Below are 18,384 nucleotides of genomic sequence, written 5' to 3'. Positions count from 1 at the left end.
AATGCACCTTGCCATCAAACTTACTGAACCTTGGCAAACCCCTGTTAAACTTTGCTAAATTCCATTGTATTCACTGAACTCTGCCAAATTATTATTTTGCCTCAATAAAACATATTGCTGCTTCTCTCTTTTGAGGGAGGTGCATTCCAGTCATTGGCGACACAGGTTTCCCCTGAATGGAATCCCAAGGCACAGGAATGGCTTCCCAATTTAGTGTCATCGACAAATGTGGTGGGAGGTGCCTCCTCTGGGTCATGGGTCCAGTGTTAAACTGCACAGGGCTCAGGAGAGTCCCCTGTGCTGCTCCACAATGCCCCAGTATGTCCCACTGGCCTCCAGGTAGGGTGTGACCCCTTCACCACTGCACTCTCAGCCTCCGCATCCAACTGGTGTTTTGCCCATCTCTTTGTCTGTCCATCCAGACTGTTATGGCCTAACTTGGGTAGAAGAATATTGAGGGAGACCATGCCAAGAGTTCTGCTGAAGCTGAGGCAAATGATATCCACTTTTTATCTCCTCATGCTCAACTGCAGGCTATCAGTTTGGCGAGGCATGATTTACCCTTGGGAAGTCCGTGTTGACAGTTACTCTCTTTGAGGTGCCCACAAATGTCACCCAAGAGGACTCCAACTGCTGGCACACTCCTCACCGATGTGAGCTGGTGCAGGCTGGGGTTCCCTGGGTTGCACTTTTGGCCTTTTGCAAAGATGGGTGCAACATTGGCTTGTTTTTTCTTACATGAGCCCTCTGCCAATCCCATGACCTTTCAAAAGAGATAATCCAAAGAAATACCGATCTTCCCCTGTAACTCCATTACCACTCTTCTGCCTGCTATATCACATACTTAATTTCTCTAATCTTTCATCTATTTGCACCTGTCCAGGATACAATGACTAAAGTCACCTTTGCAGATGCAGACTGCCTGGGCAAAGGCCCTTCCCATTTTTCTCCCGTTTTCTCCTCCCCTTGTTCTTTGTTCATTCAGATACCTCTCACCTCTGCAGCTGCTTTGAGCTTCAGGGAGTAAAAGCTTACTTCTCTTTCAACAGTCTAATTGTTTCCTCAGCCAACACTTTAATTGTGTTTATGTCTATCTTTTTGTATCTTTTGGGAGCACTGACGGAGGTTTGCACTGAGAGCAATGGGGCCATGGGGGAATTCCAGCCTTTCCAAGACCATTTCCCAAGTGGGATGGGGGTGTCTGAATACTAAAACACAGTATAACGCAACATATTTGCTGCACTTCATCTCCCACCTTCCTCTGGGGAAGAAAGCGTCCTTCTGGGCTTTTTGCCCTCCGCTCTAGTGCAGCACAGGGAACTCCTCCCCAGGAAGCCTCCCTCCAAACACCCTGGGCTGTTGCTGCCTCCATGGGTCCTTGCTGGAAAAGACGGCTGACCCTTCCGGAGTCCCCGGGGAGAGGGCACGGCTCTGCACAGCACACTCAGCCAGCACAAACCAGAGCTGAAGCCTCGGAGATGTGTAACAGCCCCCAGGAAAGAAAAGCACCCTTAGGTATTGCACAATGAATGAAAGAAATTTGGCTCAGAGAAGCTTCTCTGAATTTTCCTCTTTTCTCTCCTTTGGCAGTTTCCATGCCCAGAAGCAGCAGATGTCCAATGGCAGCTCCACGAACGAGTTCCTCCTCCTGGCATTTGCAGACACATGGGAGCTGCAGCTCTTGCACTTCTGCTTCTTCCTGGCCATCTACCTGGCTGCCCTCCTGGGCAACGGCCTCATCATCACCGCCATAGCCTGCGACCACCGCCTCCACACCCCCATGTACTTCTTCCTCCTCAACCTCTCCATTCTCGACCTGGGCTCCATCTCCACCACTCTCCCCAAGTCCATGGCCAATGCCCTGTGGGACACCAGGGCCATCTCCTACCTGGGATGTGCTGCTCAGCTCTTTTTCTTTCTCTTCTTCTTTGGAGGAGAGTATTTTCTTCTCACTGTCATGGCCTATGACTGCTACGTGGCCATCTGCAAACCCCTGCACTGCGGGACCCTGCTGGGCAGCAGAGCTTGTGTCCACATGGCAGCAGCTGCCTGGGGCACTGGGTTTCTCAACTCTCTCCTGCACACTGCCAATACATTTTCACTACGCCTCTGCCAAGGCAATGTCCTGGACCAGTTCTTCTGTGAAATTCCCCACATCCTCAAGCTCTCCTGCTCAGAAGCCTACCTCAGGGAAGTGGGGCTTCTTGTGGTTAGTGCCTGTTTAGCCTTTGGGTGTTTTGTTTTCCTTGTGGTGTCCTATGTGCAGATCTTCAGGGCCGTGCTGAGGATCCCCTCTGAGCAGGGACGGCACAAAGCCTTTTCCACGTGTCTCCCTCACCTGGCCGTGGTCTCCCTGTTCCTCAGCACTGCCATGTTTGCCTACTTGAAGTCCTCCTTCATCTCCTCCCCAGTTCTTGACTTAGTGGTGGCAGTGCTGTACAGTGTGGTCCCTCCAGCAGTGAACCCCCTCATCTACAGCATGAGGAACCAGGAGCTCAAGGATGCCCTATGGAAAATGACCCAATGGCCGCTGTTTCATCGAGAATAACCTGCCTTCCCTTCTCATCACATTTCCCAGAGTCTTTCTTAGGCCAGGAGTCTGTTTTCTTCTCTTGCAATAATCCTGCTTATAGATAATTTGCTGGGCTTATACTACTTGTCTTGAGGCTTGATCTTATTGTGTCTGACTGTTGCACAACACTGTGTGCTATGTGGCATGCCCAATAGCAGCTCTTCAATAAAACAGAATCTCCCAGGTCCAGTGCCTGAAGGCTGGGCTCTTCCTCCAAAGCTGCTGCCAAGAAAATGTCCAAGGAAGTGTTTTTTTGAAGAGTCTGATCTCCTTGTGTCCTCAGTGTTTTGGGAGTTAAGCTCATGGTACTATTGCGTTCCACTGGACCAAATGTTCTGGATTTAAAAGCTCTCTTCTTGGTGTCCAGGGGCAGGGGAGATGGTCCATGAGCTCCCATTCTCTCCTCAGGTTTCTTCATGTATGACAGGAGTGATGGCATATACCAGACTCCCTGGAAATGAATTTGGAGGGGTGAGGAGAGGAGAGGATGGGGACCCACCACGTGCCCTGGAGTTGAAATGAATGGAGGCTCAGAAGGTGAAAGGCCCTCAGATTTGACCCCCCCCCCCAAAAGCAAAACATGAAGCTATTGAAGCTGTTGAAGTGTCTAGAGCACAAGTCTTACGAGGAGCAGCTGAGGGAGTAGGGGTTGTTTAGTTTGGAGAAGAGGAGGCTGAGGGGAGACCTTATGGCTCTCTACAACTGCCTGAAAGGAGGTTGTACTGAGATGGGGCTCGGTCTCTTCTCCCAAGTAACAAGTCATAGGATAAGAGGAAATGGGCTCAAGTTGTGCCAGGGGAGATTTAGATTAGATATTAGGAGAAAATATCTTCCCAGAGAGAGTGGGTAGGCATTGGAAAAGACTGCCCAGGGAAGTGGTACAATCACAGTCCCTGGAAGTATTCAAAAAACATGTGGATGTGGTGCTTAGGGACATGGCTTAGAGGTGGACCAGGCAGTGAGGTTAAGAGGTTGGACTCGATGATCTCTGGGGTCCTTTCCAACCTTAACAATCCTATGATTCTATGATTAAACTGTGGTATGCAAAACAAGGACTCTGCCATGGGAGTCAGTAGGAGCCCAGCAGGCAGAGGGCAGGGAGAGTGGAGAGATGCAGGAGCTGCCTGAGAAGCGCCAGGACTCTCATGCCGTCCTGGGCAGTGGGGCTGGTGGGAGCAGAGGAGGGGGAAAATTCAGTCAGCGTTGGGCGTCACATACAATATGAATTCAGGAGAGCCAGAGAGTGCCTAACCTCTCTTTCCTTGTGCCCTTGGGGCTAGCACCATCCCTAGGGCTGATGCGGAGCCTGAACCCCCCCTCTCTTCTCCCCAGCAGCTGCTGTGCCCTTCAGAGGGGCTGGGGCTGTGGGGTGAATGCCCAGAGCTCTGCAGCACCCTGCGGTGGGCACTGCCATGGGGCCAGCCCAGGCTGGGCTGCTGGGCTGGGCTGGGGAGAGGGCAGGGGAGGGGGGGAGAGCTGGGGAGGGGCTGGGCTGGTCTGGGAAGTGCCCAGGAGAGGAAAGCACCAGTGTAGAGCTAAGCTGTGTGAGTGTGCAGGGTGGGGGCAGCCAGCAGGGTGCTGCCAGTGCAGAGTCAGGCATCACGGTGAAGGAAGCAAGGCACCGAAGGTGCAGAAGAGAGGGGCCAGGTCTGTGCCATGTTCCCTGGACACCCCGCGGAAGGAGCCCTGGGAAAACTGTCCCAGAACAGTGCCACACACTGGCCATTTCCATCTCTGTTCATACACCCCAGCCTTGAGAAGGGAATTTTGCTTGATGGTCATTTCTATCCTCCTCTGGGGCTCTGTGATACCCAACTCCACCACCAGTATTAAGAAAAAGGGAAGCAGTTTCCTACTGACATTTATTGCACACAAGCTCCATAGCTCTTGCCACAGCTGGTCTCTCAGCCAAGCCAGTTCTCAGGCAGATCCAGCTTGAACAGGTGCTCATGGCCTTGTCTCAACAAATACTGAATATCTCCATTGATTGAGATCCCACCAACTGGCCTGGGTTCTTGCTCCTGTGTTTTGTTTTAAATGATTTCTAAAGAATCCCTCTCTCTCAGCCGCTCCTTGTCCATAATGTGCTCCAGCTCCCAGACACCCTTCTGGCCTCTGCGGGACTTGCTCCAGTCTGTCAGGGTCTTTCTTCTGCTGGGAAGCCCCATGCTGCATGCAGCAGTCCTGATGTGGTGCTTCTGTAGTGGGTTAGCCTTGGACAGCAGCCAGACACCCACCCAGCTGCTCACTCAATCCCCTGCCTCAGCAGGACAAAGGGAGAAAATAAGATGGAATAACTCATGGGTCAAGATAAAGTAAAGGAGATCAGTTACCGATTACCATCAAGGGCAAAGACCCGTTGACTTAGGGAAGATCAAATTCATTTGTTGCCAATTATAAAAAGATGCACATTGTGAGAAACAATGAGAAAAATATTAAAGACCATTCCCCTCACACTTTCGCCCAGGCTCACATTACTCTATTGTTCCCAGTTCTTCTACCTATCCCAACACGACGAGGAGTAGGGGGGATGGTGAAGAGGTGGTTAACAGTCATTACAGAGCATCTCTCCCACTCCTTCCTCCTCACACTTCTCCCCTGCTCCAGCTTGGGTCCTCTCCATGGGATCCCACCGTATTTGCAGTCAAGGCTGTGTTGTTCCTTTCTTTCTCTCTTACTTTTCTCCTTTATACTCACAGAATCATGGAAATGTTGAGATTGGAAAGGACCTCTCGAGATCCTGTAGTTCAACCCTCCAACTGAGGCAGCGCCAGCTAGAGCAGGTTGCTGAGCACCTTGTCTAGCTGGGTTGGGAATACCTCCATGGATGGAGACTCCACAGCCTCTCTGGGCAACTTGTTCCACTGGTTGACCACCCTCACAGTCAAAACGTATTTTTTTGGATTCAGATGGCATTTCATGTGTTTTTAGCTGTGTCCATCACCCCTTGTTTTGTCACTGGGAACTACTGAGAAGAGTTTGGCTCCCTGGTCTTCATGCCCTCCCATCAGGTATTTATACACATTAACAAGATCCCTCCGAGCCTTTTCTTCTCCAGACTGAACAGTCCCACATCTCTCAGCATTTCCTCCTATGAAAGATGCTGCAGTCCCTTAAACCAGCTTTATGGCCCTTTGCTGGACTTGCATTCGTAGGTCAACAACTTTATTGTAGTGAGGAGCCCTGGACACAGCACTCCAGATGGGGCGTCCCCAGTGCTGAGTGGAGGGGAAGGGTCACCTCCAGTCACCAGTCACCAGTCACCAGTGAGCCCTCATCATGACATCCATAGTGTGGCTGGATCACAGGCTGCCCTCCCCCAGGGACTTTCTCAGCAGCACCTTGTCCTTCTTGCAGATCAGCTCCACCTCTGGCACAGGCCCCACGCTGCTGCAGAGTCACCTGGGACAGCAAAGCCCTCTCCTGCCAGGGCTGCACAGCCCAGGCCTCTTTCTCTCTGCCCTTGGGGACTGCAGCTTTTGCTCTTGGTGTGGGAACCTCATCCATTATTATGGCACCACCTGCCACCCACTCCAGCGTGCCTCTGCTGGGAAGCCAAGCCTTTCCACACACGGGGTCCCATCTCTGGGCACCAGGTTTCCATGTGACAAGTCTGCCCTTGGCCCTGGTGCCACGTCTGAGGTGCTGCAGCCCAAATGGGCACCAAAACGCACAGCCTGGGGCACAGAGAGCAGGAGCCCCGTGTGCCATCACAGAGCTGTGACATCAGTGGAATAAGAGCTGAGGTGGGGAAGGACAGCTCCCATGGCTTTTGTGGTTGCTGGAGATACAGGGTCTTGAGGAGAGACTGACAGGGGAGATGAGAAGTGGGGGATGCCCTGTGTGATGTCAGGGCAGCTCAGATATATGGAGGGTCTCTATGGGACATATTACAGGTTAGATGGTGCCTTGTGTGTTGGTCAGCTTCTAAATGGGCCACCCAGTCTTCTGCTCACATGGATCTGGTACTCCCAAAAGAGGAAGAGCTGGTCAGGCATGTGAAGACCTGAAGGCTGTAGTGGCCATGAAATTGTGGTCTCCAGATCCCCAGGGACATGGGGAAGGAGAGTAGCAGAGAGCAGACCCTGCACATCAGGGAATGAGAATTTGGTCTACTGAGGGCACTGGCAGGTGGGATCCCATGGGGGCATTGTCAGGGCCCTGAGAGCATCCATAGACCTTCACAGCCCTGACCAGCATTTACCTGCGGCTTCTACCCCCACCTCTGTCCATGGACCCTGGAGACCATTTATGCCCAGTTTCACCCAGCTGGATCTATACTGTAGGTGTGCGGGTCTCCAGACACGGCCATAGACACAGCCTTGCCTGTCCATGGACCTTGTTGAGTCAGACTTGCAGACTCACTTCCCAGCTTGATTCTTTATGGGGCGTACGATGGAATGACACCATGGCCCTCCAAGTGCCAGACCCCAGCTAATTCACAGAGGCCTACACTCTTTTTGCTGCCTTTCCTCCCATCACTTGGTTTCCTGGTTTCAACTGGGATAGAGTTAATTTGCCCATGGGAAGTAGTGAATGAATTCCTTGTTTTGCTTTGTTTGCGTTCACCGTTTTTGCTTTGCCTATTTAACTGTTCTAATTTATTTTACTTCAATTATTAAACTGTTCTTATCTCAACCCATGAGTTTTCTCCCTTTTACCCTTCTGATTCTCTCCCCATCCCACTGGTGGGGAGTGAGCGAGCAGCTGTGTGGTGCTTAGTTGCTGGCTGGGGTTAAACCACGACGGTCCTTTTTGGCGCCCAATGTGGGGCTCGAAGGTTTCGAGAGAACAACAGATTTAATTGGAATGCGCTAGATCGAATTTCTAGCTGTTATTGCTGTTTAGCTGTTAATCGGCAGGCTTCTGTGCTTGCCACGGGGCTTGCTTGCCTTCCTGTATGTTGGAGTCTAGTGCTTGTTAGTGCCTGCTTTTTGCTTTTGCTGTTTGCTGTACTGCTGTCCTGCTTATCATCTTACTCTGCTGCGCTTGGGAATATTTTGATAACAGCAATGGCCACGTGCCTGGGCTGGCAGATGGCCAGCGCATGGCTGCTGTTTTTCTGTGCTGCTGTACTGGACAGGCTGGAACTCCAGTGTGAACTTGAGTCGAAGGGACTGTGACCTGTGGACGAGTCCCTGCGGGAGCACGACACCCCAAAGTGTCTGTGGACGTGGATAATCCCATGTCAGAGCAGCCCATGGAAGTTAAGAGTGGAGCAGAGATCGACCTGCAGCCCATGGAGGACCCCATGCTGGAGCAGGTGGATGCCCGAAGGAGGCTGTGACTCCATGGGAAGCCTGCGCTGGAGCAGGCTCCTGGAAGGACCTGTGGACCCGTGGAGAGAAGAGCCCACGCTGGAGCAGGTTTGCTGGCAGGGCTTGTGACCCTGGGGGGGATCCACGCTGGAGCAGTTCGTGAAGAACTGCAGCCCGTGGGAAGGACTCACGTTAGAGAAGTTCATGGAAGACTGTGCCGTGGGAGGGACCCCACGCCGGAGCAGGGGCAAGGGGAGGACTCCATTGCAGTGTTAAACCCTATAACCTGGCCCAAAGGGGCCAGGGGTGGAGACTGTAATGGAAATACCTTTAAATTGTTGTGACCCGGGATTTGAGTTGCATGTTATAGGAATTACCATAGCAGGAACCACCTGAACCAATGGAACCCAGAACTACAGACTCAGGATGAGATGCCTCACTTGACTCTGCTGACTCCCTTCCCTCAGCAGGGGTAAGAGAGACCCCTCCCCGTCACTCTCTGGGTGTCCTGCCTAATGATGGGACAAGAAAACGTTATTATAGGACCGAACTCTGTCTCTGTTAAGAGAAATTACACTGCTGGGAGTAAGTGATTCCTTCATTCTGTTTCACAGCAGGTTCCCCTGGAGCCCCAGGGACACCTGGAGGGAGCCCAGAGGGGCAGAGAAAGCGCTGCCTTGGGCTGGGCCTCTGCTGCTGAGCTGGGCTGGGCTCCTGGGGTGGAGGGAGCTCCTGGCAAGTGGGCAGCCCTGCAGAGAGACAGCTCTGCCCAGGAGCAGCTCCTCTGCAAAGCGCAGCAGGGCTGAGGGCACTGCCTGCAGGCACCGAGGGGAGAGGAGCGAGGCAGAGAGAGAAGGCAATCTGGAGTGGGAGGAGAGCTGAGTGTTCACTGTGGGAGAAATCTTCACAGCCCTTGACATGGTAAGTCTCTGGCTGCAGGGCAACACAGCTGTGGTTCCTGGAAAGATCTCCTAAAGCTGGCACATAACCCCAGCTTATGCAATCTGTCAAGAGGGCTCTCAGTGGTCCTCTAGCATAGAGGAGGAGGATGTGTTCCAGAGCAGGGCTTCCCTGCTGCACCATCAGCGGGACAGGGCATGGCGTTTCCCTTCTCCTGGCGACGGCTTCCGAAGTGTGAAGGTGGGTGTGCAGCCAAGGGGTGCCCAGGGCCGTCCTTCAGAGCAGGGTCCCTGCACCCCAGGGTCTGTGTGCTGGGACAGGGACTCTGCCGCCTGGCAGGGTCAGCACTCAGCCTGCCCAGGGAGCTGCCCATGGCGCTGTGGGGAGAAGCTGTGGGTGGGAGGAGTGACCCCTGGCAGGGCAGGGTCCTTCTGCTGTTGAGAGGGTGCTGTGTGGGTCAGGGCTGCTCACAGCTCCAGATCATTTCTAAGGCATTTCTGAGGAGACTTTCAAGGATGACATCAAAGCCACATTTCCCTGAAAGGGAAGGAATCTGTGCTTTCAGTTTTCCACTCTTGGTGGTCTGGGTGGGCAGTGGGAGATGGGAATTTATTTCTCCACTCTGGAGAAGGCACTGAGACCCCGGTTCTGGTTAGGGCTTCTCTGAGCTGCCGCTGAGCCCCTGCACACACAGAGATGCCCCTGGGCAGTGCCTTGCTGCCAAGAGGGGTCTGCAGGGCAGAGCTGAGCACACAGCGGGTTGGATGGAGTCTGTGAGCACTGACAGGGAGGAGACGTGGGGATAGAGAAACAGCTCCTAGCACTGACAGCTCCAGGCAGCAGATATGGGCAGGGAGTGAGAGGGGAGCTGCTCCCAGAAATGCTGTGGGAAAGAGGATTCAGGCACCTCCCTGCCATCCCCTGACATGCCAGACATGTTCTCCGGAGCAAGACCCTGGTCTCCTCGCCCACACAGCAGAGCACTAGGAACAGTGTCATACATTTTGTTCAGAGTAGTCTAATGTCAACCTTTGACTGTCTTTTCCTTCATGGACAGTGCTGATGCCCAGCAGGACCAGATGTGCAACGGCAGCTCCATCACCCAGTTCCTCCTCCTGGCATTCACAGACACACGGGAGCTGCAGCTCCTGACTTTCTGGCTCTTCCTGGCCATCTACCTGGCTGCCCTCCTGGGCAACGGCCTCATCATCACCACCATAGCCTGTGACCACCGCCTCCACACCCCCATGTACTTCTTCCTCCTCAACCTCTCCCTCCTCGACCTGGGCTCCATCTCCACCACTCTCCCCAAAGCCCTAGAGAACTCCCTGTGGGACACCAGGGCCATCTCTTTCTCAGGATGTGCTGCCCAGCTCTTTCTGATAACCTTTTTTATCATAGCAGAATTGTATCTTCTCACTGTCATGGCCTATGACCGCTACATTGCCATCTGCAAACCCCTGCACTACGGGACCCTGCTGGGCAGCAGAGCTTGTGTCCACATGGCAGCAGCTGCCTGGGGCACTGGGTTTCTCCATGCTCTCCTGCACACGGCCAATACATTTTCCCTACCCCTCTGCCAAGGCAATGTCCTGGACCAGTTCTTCTGTGAAATCCCCCACATCCTCAAGCTCTCCTGCTCAGATGCCTACCTCAGGGAAGTGGGGCTAATTGTGGTTAGTGCCTGTTTAGCCTTTGGGTGTTTTGTTTTCCTTGTGGTGTCCTACGTGCAGATCCTCAGGGCCGTGCTGAGGTTCCCCTCTGAGCAGGGACGGCACAAAGCCTTTCTAACGTGCCTCCCTCACGTGGCCGTGGTCTCCCTGTATGTCAGCAGTGGCATGGTTGCCTACCTGAAGCCCCCCTCCATCTCTTCCCCAGTTTTAAATCTGGTGGTATCACTTCTGTACTCGGTGGTGCCTCCAGCAGTGAACCCCCTCGTCTACAGCATGAGGAACCAGGAGCTCAAGGGTTCCCTGAAGAAACTTCTGACTGGATGTTTCTAAGCAGCAATGAACTGCCCAGCTTCTTCTGCAAGTCTCATTGCACTCATACTGTAACTCATTCTAGGCTGAGAATTGCTTTGGTACTTTGTGCTTAGTTTTGCTTAGTTGTACTAACGCTGTCCACAAGGAAGTGTCCTTCATCATGCTTCTATTTCAGTATCCGCCTTTTTTTTGTGATCCATGGACTGTGTACATGAGGAGCCGTGCTCTCTGTCTGTTTAAACAAAATATAGGTCTGTGCGGTGACTTTTTTGTCCACGATCCTTCCCCTGAAACCTTTGTAAAGCTGCAGGTGGAGTACCTTGGTGCAGAGGTGGAGAGGTAAAACAGCCCTGGCACAGCAGCACTGCCAGGGAGCACCAGTTCTTGGTCTTTCCCAAGCTGCTCTCTTTCCACTTCCACACTCTCCTTCTCAGCCTTTGTGTTGCTGCACGGTCGGAGTGCTCTGGCAGCTTGGTCACAGTCCTGTGGTTCGGCAGTCCTGTGACCGCAGGCACGGACAGGCAATGGGCACCTCTGTGACAGAGCTGGCCTCCATAATAGCATTTCTGATTAGCTCTTAGGAAAAATTTCTTCACGGAGAGAATGGTTAGGCATTGGAGCAGACTGCCCAGGGAAGTGGTACAATCACAGTCCTTGGAAGTATTCAAAAAACCTGTGGATATGGATATGGTGCTTAAGGACATGGCTTAGAGGTGGACCAGGCAGTTAGGTTAAGAGGTTGGACTCTACGATCTCTGAGGTCCTTTCTAACCTGAACACTTCTATGATTCTATGAAAAAGGATCTTCTGAGGGCAGTGCCTGAAGGCTTAGGTCTTCTTTCAAAGTGGCTCGAGAGAACATGCCCAGAGAAGTGCCCAGGAGAGGAAAACCCTTGTGAACAGCTCAAGTGTGTGAGTGTGCAGCTTTGGGGCACACAGCAGTGTCATGGACGCTCATGGGAGACTTCAGTCCTTGGCACCCAAGAATGTCTCCTCGCACAGCCAGGCCTCCTGGGAGAGACGTGAAGGACCAGCAGAGCAGGGTCTGGTTTGTTTCCCTTAGACATAAACCGTTGTCCAAGTCTGAGACTAAGATTGGACCTAGCTGCACCTAGGCTCCATCAGGAGTTTAGAAAGGAAGGGGGTCTACTCTCAACCTTGTGACTCATTGGGAGGGTCTTTCTTACTCTTTGCATCTCTGGTTTCTCTGTGAATCAGTTTAACTCGAGTTTAACTCAGTTTCCCTTTGAATGATTCTTCCATGCAGTAATTAATGGAGTGGACCTTGCCATCACACTTTTTTAAGTCGCACTTTTCTATATTTTATCCTGAGTCTAATTCAAGCATTTCAGAAATGTGATGATGGCGAAATGAAAGAGCATCCTCCGAGTACTCCGGCGCCATTACACGCTCCAAGAAAGAGCGATAACCCTTTCATCCCCCTTAGGGATGAATAGCAAAACATGAGGCCAAAAACCAAGTAATGCCAGGACAGCAACTGGGCCTCCTGTCTGGCAAGTGGAATCCTATCAATGGATAAATAATAATAATGGGCCATATATTTTGATTCCAGTTAGTCCTCGATGACGACTGGTGAAATTTCTAACAGATACAGGAGCACAAATTTCAACATTAGCACAACCGGATGCCGAGATGCTGGGCGTACAACCTGGATGGCAAAGAGATAAAATTACTGGAGTGAACGGAGCAAGTCCTATTTGCCAAACCGTGAAAGTGAATTTATGGCTCCCAGGTGAGACGCGCATGCTACCTACTCACTTTGCAACCAAAGATCACAATGAAAATATTTTGGGTTTCGATGTTTTGAATGGCCGAACCTGGCACCTGCGGGATGGCAGTGTGCGGTCCTTTGGTTCAAATATTAATCCTAACCTTGATAAAAATGGGGAGACTACAGTGCGTGTACTCCATGCTGCCCCTGCACTCCCTGATTCGTAGGTTCCTAATGTACTGCTACACCCGATTGCTGCTGTGGCACAAACCCGGATTTCTGAAGTAATAGCAGACTTCGAAAAATGGCACATTATTTCCAGAACCCACTCCCCATACAATTCACCAGTCTGGCCAGTCCGAAAGCTGGATGGGAGATGGCATCTGACAATTGACTATCGGTGCCTAAATGCTAACACAGCTCTGCTAACGGCTGCAGTACCTAATACTGCAACTTTAACAGCCACGCTACAAGCAGCTGCACACCCATGGATGGCAGTGCTAGATGTGAAAGATGTTCTTTATGGTCCCCTTGCAGGAGGAAGGTAAAGAAAAATTTGCTTTTACTTGGGAAGGTATGCAATAAACCTTTAACAGAATCCCACAGGGGTATAGACATTCACCCACAATTGCTCATGCTGCACTTGCTGAACTGTTACAAACAGTCTCACTCCCTCAAGATGTGAAACTGTGCCGATATATAGATGATATTCTGACTGAAGGAGCTTTCTCTGAAAAAGTGGGGGAAGTGGCAGCAGCAGTGTGGCAAGCACTAGATAAAGCAGAAGTTGACATTCCCCTTGAAAAATGTCAGGGTCCAAGTAGAGAAGTAAAATTTTTCGGTGCTTGGTGGATTGCAGATAGTGCAGCAATTCCATCACACACCCTAAGTAAAACAGAACAATTGCAGATGCCCCAATCTAGTAAAGAATTACAACAACTTATGGGTACGTTAGCATACTGGAGGAAACATGTACTTGGATTTTCTATCATTGCTCACCCACTGTACTCACTTTTACAAAAGGGAAACTCAATATCCCTTTGAATGATTCTTCCACACAGTGATTAATAGAGTGAATCTCGCCATCAAACTTTCTAAAGTCGCACTTTTACAACATCATATTAAAACCACTTTTGCTGACACCTTGATGGTGATTCCTTATGTGTTCTAAGTTACTCATTCGCGACACATTCGGAGGGACATCGGTAAGCTGGAGGAATGGGTAGAGAGGAACCTCATGAAACTTCAACAAAGGGAAATGCCCAGGCAGGGGAAACACTGTCCACCATGACATGCTGAGGGCCAACCGGCTAGAAATCAGCTTTTCAGAGAAGGACCCTGGTTTTCCAGTGGAAACAAGCTGAACAGGAGCCCTCCATGTGCCCCTGCAGCAAAGGTGGCCACCAGGATCCTGGCCTGAGATAGACTGATACATAGGTAGATAGATAGATAGATAGATTTTTTTTCTTCTTTTCTTTCTTTGTCTTAATCTGAAATTTCCCCTCCTGCTTCTTGTCCTTGTTGTCTCTTGTCCCTTCTTTCCCTTCATGGTGCCCACCCAGATCATCACAACTACCCAGACCAAGGACAGTCACAACCTCCTGTCTAAGCTCAGCCTCACTGGGATCTTTTGGGACCATGCAGGCAGGCTGTGGTGTCCAGCTCCAAGCAGAGACATGGAACTGCAGAAGGACCGTGGTCGTGATTGTGAGCTATTGCTGGGACAGAGCCATGGGACATGGGGGTCAGCAGAGAAGACCTCCAGCAGCTCCCCTTCACACCCAGGCAGGCAGTAATGCAGCTGGTGGTGCTCTTGAGAGAGGACGGTGGCACAGGAGGGGAGGCACCGTGAGCTGCAGCGCAGGGAACCAACACTTGCCGTCTGCCTTGGGGCTCCTGACAGGTGGTGCCAGTGGCTGCAGCCTCCAAGACACCCCTGAGCCCATGAGCAGCAGCGAGTCCTGTCATGGCTGTGGGGAGCTGCTCTGTCTTCAGAGGGGCTGCTGCCAGAGCTGGGGCTGGAAATGTCCACCCCAGATCTCCCACCCTTGTGGTCTCCTGCATTCCCAGAGTCATCGCAGTGACCGAGGCAACAGCCCTGCCTGGCTATGGGTTGGCAGTCATTTTAATGTCCTAGCAGTGCAGGAGCTTCAAGGAGCATCATGTCTCCTGTTCACATTCCCATCCTTGCACCAGCCCCACTGCCCCCCGTGCAGCCGCACAGCCCAACTGTGCAGGCACCACACAGGGCAAGGTGCATTCAGGGTGGGGAAGCATTTCCCTGGCATGGTCTGCACAACAGACCTCAATACCCCATCTCCCTGCCCCCCTCCTGCTTTGGCAGCCTCCCCAGCACCCAGCCCCTACCCAGGCTCGACTGTGTCCCACACAGAGGTTCACAGACAGCTCTGCTCTGGGGTCTGCCAGGCTCTGGGCATGTGTGAGCCTGGGAAAGGCTTGGTGGTCCCCCCGTATGGTTGCATTTCAAATATGAGCCCAAACCTGGACCATGGTGAATGGCCAGGTCTGGAAAGGAGAGGTACAAAAGTCCAGGAGTGGGGGTGCTTTGGGAATGTGTGCCAACGCAGAGGGTAGGGGAGGCTGTCTGATGGACATGTGCTGGCCACAGGGCAGCAGTGACCCGACATGGCTTCTGGGTCATGCTTCCTTCAGTGCAAGCTCTGACACAGGGTCCCAGCCTCCCTCTCCATGCCACTCTTCAGGTGAGATGACAGCATTAAGAGAGTGTGAGGCACCAGTCCTTCTTCAGCCATCTTCCAGGCCTGATGGAGCACCAGGACAGCAAGAACGTCTGGCTCTGCACCTTGAGCCAGTGTCGCTGTTACTGCACTCAGGTCCAGACGCCCCTCTGTAAAGACATCATCGACCAGTTCATGTGCGGGACAGCCTTGGGTATGTACCTCAGGTACCATTCGCCAGCTTTGGAACAAAAGCCCAGCCTTCAGGCAGTGGACCAGGGAGATCCGATCTTATTACAGAGATGATATAAGAGAGTCAGCTCTGACAAGATCATGCTAATCATGATCATGATAATTAAAAAAACCCAACACCACAAAGTACAGGCCTGGAACAAGATAGCCTGGGATTCATGTGTGGGGAGTGCTGGGAAGTTTCTCACTATTGAGAAACAGCCATGAAATCACTTTCCTAATGGACTCCTTGAGCTCCTGGTTCCTCAGGCTGTAGATGAGGGGGTTCACTGCTGGAGGCACCACCGAGTACAGGACTGCCACCACTAGATCCAGGGATGGGGAGGAGATGGAGGGGGGCTTCAGGTAGGCAAACATGGCAGTGATGATAAACAGAGAGACCACGGCCAGGTGAGGGAGGCACATGGGAAAGGCTTTGTGCCATCCCTGCTCAGAGAGGATCCTCAGCACAGCCCTGAAGATCTGCACATAGGAGAAAAGAATGAAAACAAAACACCCAAATGCGAAACAGACACTAACCACAATTAGCCCCACTTCCCTGAGGTAGGCATCTGAGCAGGAGAGCTTGAGGATGTGGGGGATTTCACAGAAGAACTGGTCCAGGACATTGCCTTGGCAGAGGGGTAGCGAAAATGTGTTGGCAGTGTGCAGGACAGCATTAAGAAACCCAGTGCCCCAGGCAGCTGCTGCCATGTGGACACAAGCTCTGCTGCCCAGGAGGGTCCCGTACTGCAGGGGTTTGCACATGGCAATGTAGAGGTCATAGACCATGATGGTGAGAAGAGAAACCTCTGCCACGATGAAGGCAACAAACAGAAAGACCTGTGCAATGCACCCTGCGTAAGAGATGGCCCTGGTGTCCCACAGGGCATTGGCTATGGATTTGGGGAGAGTGGTGGAGATGGAGCCCAGGTCAAGGAGGGAGAGGTTGAGGAGGAAGAAGTACATGGGGGTGTGGAGGTGGTGGTCACAGGCTATGGCAGTGATGATGAGGCCGTTGCCCAGGAGGGCAGCCAGGTAGATGGCCAGGAAGAGCCAGAAAGTCAGGAGCTGCAGCTCCTGCCTGTGTGCGAAAGCAGGAGGAGGAACTGGGTGATGGAGCTGCTGCTGGACATCTGCTGCCTCTGGGCATGAGGGACTGCTGAAGAAGGACAAGACAGTGAGAATTTAGGAGAGACTTTTCAAGGCAGAAAACTGAAATTTTCATTTCTCTCACAAACCCCCAGGTGGGCCATGAGGAGCAGAGGCCTCTCCCATGGGCTCCCAAAGAGTCGGTCGTGCTCTACAGTGGTGGGTACGGGCCTATGGGGGTGACCAGCTCTGATATTCACAGTTTCCGTCAGATGAAATCCACTCTCATGCATAAGGGTGTTACACCATCTTCTCTCCCAATTCAGATGAACGGGAGTTGCTTACAAGGTTTTCACTTTGTTTATTTTCTTTTAGATACTCCTGTCCTACCTGGGGAGTCTTCCTCAAAGGCAGAAATCCTCAACATATTTATCGTGAGACCTGAATGGCAGAAGCATTCCCTGACGCTTAGTGCGGGCTGAGGGGAGCTGGTCTGTCTATCAGTCTTGTTCCCAGCTGCCCTGCACTCGCATGAGCTTGAGTTGGAGGATGATCATAGTCATCTGTTCCCCTTAAAAGAAACCACACCCTCCTGAGAGTAGAGGAGTCTGGACTCAAAGCTCAGACTTCTAAACTTCTCCCTCTTTTCCTGAGGGTGGCCTCCACACTCCCCTTCTAGGCAAGGACACACTGGGCATCTTTCAGCTGCCCACACAGAGCTGCTCAACACCATTTCTATAGTCTTAGCACCTCTGGGGCTTCTTTATGGGTAAGACAAAGATATCACAAAGATGCTGAGACAGCTGTGCCTGGTGGCAAGCTCACAGCTGGGCAGGACACTGCAGGCAAATGGTCAAGTGTCCTACAGAGAGGATCTCCTTTGGGGAGAGCCATTCGATTCCCAAGCCCACAGCCCACCTTTCCTGGAGTCCCACAGGACAGAAGGGACCTGGGGCATCTCACTCCCATGCAGACCCCTGCCTAGCAAGGCTTGAAAGGTCGTGTTGGAGACTCCCCCAACCCCACCGAGCCCAAGAGTGGGAGCAGGAGCAGCACAGGTGCAAGTGGGAAATGAAGGAGCAGCACTGCAATCCTTCTGCCAAGAGAGGCAAGAAGAGAGACAAAGGCACTTGAGAAAGTCATCACCTTAACCAGCCCTGCACGCAGCCTCCCAGACAGCAATGTGCAAGGCTGTGAGACTCAGTCCCTGTGCTCTGCAGAGGGAAATGGGTGCGTGGCTGGAGAGAGGCACCTCTCCTCTGCTGGAGCTCTGGCTGCAGAGGGGGTGGCTGATGCCTTGTGCCCCACGGCCACGAGGGCAGAGACTTTGCTGGGTCAGAGAGGATGCAAGGCGGCTTGCTTAGAGGAAGGTGTCTGCACTGGAAGGGGTGACAGGGACTTTTCCCAATTCTCCTTCCCATGAAATTGCCATTTTTAGTTTGGTCTTCTGCCCTGCCCACCCCTCTGCTTCCTTGGCCTTTTCCACCTGCTTCCCTGCCCCACATTGTTTTCCTCACAGCAAATTCTGAGAGACCCCATCCCACCATTTGTGTGCTCGGTTCTGCCCCACACAAAACTCCTCATGGGAGGGCACTGTCTAGGCACTTCTGACAAAGAGCCGGTCAGACAAACCGTGATGTTGCCAGCAAAGGTGATGGTGGTGCTGCCTGTAGGCTGAGGGGTAAGGGAAGGCAGTTTATGAGGTTCCTGGCAGACCTTCTGATCATGCCGTGTAATGGGTCAAGAATCCCAGCTGCTTCTCAAAAGTGGCAGCTCCTTTTCCCTTTACACCCCCACAGCATGAAACTGAAGACTAAGGGAAGCACCTTCCTTTCCAGGTAGCCCCTGCCTGCACCTTCCTCTTGAAACATCCCCTTGGAAATGCCCTGGGGGTGATCTGGAGCTGTGAGGAGCT

General features: G+C 52.3%; 1 pseudogene; it reads right to left on the bottom strand.

Moving 5' to 3' along the window:
* Positions 1 to 15,554: 15,554 nt before the first annotated feature.
* LOC148051096 (olfactory receptor 14A16-like) lies at positions 15,555 to 16,896 on the bottom strand (annotated as a pseudogene).
* Positions 16,897 to 18,384: the final 1,488 nt, after the last annotated feature.

Source organism: Nipponia nippon, unplaced genomic scaffold (genome assembly GCF_047370975.1).
Source record: "Nipponia nippon isolate SJK-2023a ecotype South Korea unplaced genomic scaffold, ASM4737097v1 scaffold_69, whole genome shotgun sequence".
Taxonomy (NCBI): domain Eukaryota; kingdom Metazoa; phylum Chordata; class Aves; order Pelecaniformes; family Threskiornithidae; genus Nipponia; species Nipponia nippon.
Note: the sequence above shows the minus strand (reverse complement) of the source record. Positions and strands in the feature narration are given on the sequence as shown.